Genomic DNA, 2,171 nt, shown 5'->3' on the forward strand with positions numbered 1-2,171 from the left:
TTCAGGTTCTCTTAATACCTTTCCTTTTGATCTATTCACTTGAAAAATCTATGTAGTTGATTCCTGTAGTTGTCATAGAAATTTTTAGGGGTGAAATTATTGGGTTATTTATTTTGATTAGGTGAATTTTTTGCAAATATGGGTTTGAATATGCATCACCCAATATTTATTTTAAAAAGAAGAATTTGTAAACCATTAGCCCATAAGAATTTGATGGGGAGAGTTTAAAAAATTATTTAGCCTTGCAAAATTCAAACTACATTCTCCCATTCGCCCTATTTTTATATTAATGACAAGTATCAAGTTATATTTCACCCTATTTTTATGGGAATACCAATTATTTTTATTTGTTTCTCCTAGTGGAATTTATTTTCACTCTATTAACCCCAAATAGTTGGAATTTGTTTTCTTCTCAGCAAAATTCAAACTACATTCTTCCATTCGCCCTATTTTTATGGTGATGGCAAGTATCATGATATATTTCATCCTGTTTTTATGGGAATACCAATTATTTAGATTTGTTTCTCCTTGTAGGATTTATTTTTACTCTATTATATTTTTCTAGTAACCCAAAATTGTTGATTTTATTTATTTATTTTTTTCTGAGTAAAATGTATCTCACACTTCATGGATTGTGGAATGATGGGTTTATAAGAATTGGGGTTTTATATGAATGTCATTCCATCACTATTTAAATAAACATTGTACTGGAGAGATCAATTTGTCAGTTCTTCTCAGTTGATTTCACATCTAAGAATTCACCCACATCCATGTTATTTAAATGTTCAAATGAAGAAACTATATGGCATAAAAAAAAGAATATGACTATTAATTTATTTTTTTTTCCTAGATAAACTATTATAATTTTTTCTTATTGTAATAGTAGAGACTATCAATAACGCTCTATATAAATAGTAGAGGATGTACCATCTTTTTATATTTTTATATGTCTAGATTGAAAATTTGTTTCATCTACTAAATCATTTAACCCTCCATATAAAAGAGAGAGCTGATTTTATAAACTTGAAATACTTTGGTTGTAAGGTTGAGATAATTATAGATGTCATTCACCATCGAAGCTATCAAAATTATTCAGGAATCAATAAAATAATAGTACAACAAAGATTATTATGGGAGTTCACAATCTCCTTCAACATGGACACTCAAGGACATTCAATGGGTTTGAACCACCATGTATCATGAAAGGGTGACTGTTCCATAAATGTAGCTATCTATCCTTTCAAATTCAATTAGCTATAAACGATGGTAGTGAGGGTGATGGAGCTATTTTCCAACCAGTGTTTTAAAATCTTGCTGGTTTGAAATGGAACAAGTCAAACTAATCGGTTCATTGGCTGACCGGGTCAAACCGGCACAAAAACCTAGTTCAGGCCTCCTCTTCGCCCAAATTTTAGAAAATCCAGTCCTAATCGGCCAGTTTAGGAGGAAACCAGCTGGTTTATGGTCAATCCAACCGATTCTGTCCTAAACTACCCAGTTCATTGCCAAGGCTGCGACGGATGCACAGAATGTAGTTTAGGAAGGTTCTAGGGTGTTTTGGAGGGAAAATAAGGGATGTCTCCCTCCAAAAACACCCTCTCCAAGCCTTTAAAAGGAGATTACCCTTCTCATTTATCTCTCACATCTCATTTGGAGTTTTTGTGAGTTTGGTTGGGAGCTTGGAGAGTGTTGAGTTTTTGCTGGAGTAGTCATATTGAAGGCTTGGAGTTGGAGTTGGATATATTTTGGAGATATTTTGGAGCTTTCAATAGAGTTGGAATCTTCAAGAGGAGGCTAAGGAATCTAGTTTGCATTTCCAGGTAAGGATTTTCACTTGACAAAATTTCTCATTTCACTGTTGTCCATGCATTACATTTTTGTATGTGTTCTATGTTATCAAATCTCTAGTTCTATGATATCAAATTTTGTAGGCCACAATGTGCATTTTCCCCCTAAATTTAGCTTTGGTTTTCCATTTTTCTTAGCTACACTTTTTTTTTTAAATGGAAGATTTCTTTGCAAATTTTAATTATTTCAAGCCAACATGGCTCCAAAATCCAAGGACAGTGCATGGGCTCATTATGATTTGATTGAAGGAAAAGTGATATGCAAATTTTGACATAAATCTATTGGAGGTGGGGGTATTCTCATATTGAAACAACACTTGGCTA

The sequence above is a fragment of the Pinus tabuliformis genome, chromosome 6 (assembly GCF_031772625.1).
Source record: "Pinus tabuliformis cultivar Carrire ecotype Pingquan chromosome 6, CPIR1, whole genome shotgun sequence".
In the NCBI taxonomy this organism is placed as follows: domain Eukaryota; kingdom Viridiplantae; phylum Streptophyta; class Pinopsida; order Pinales; family Pinaceae; genus Pinus; species Pinus tabuliformis.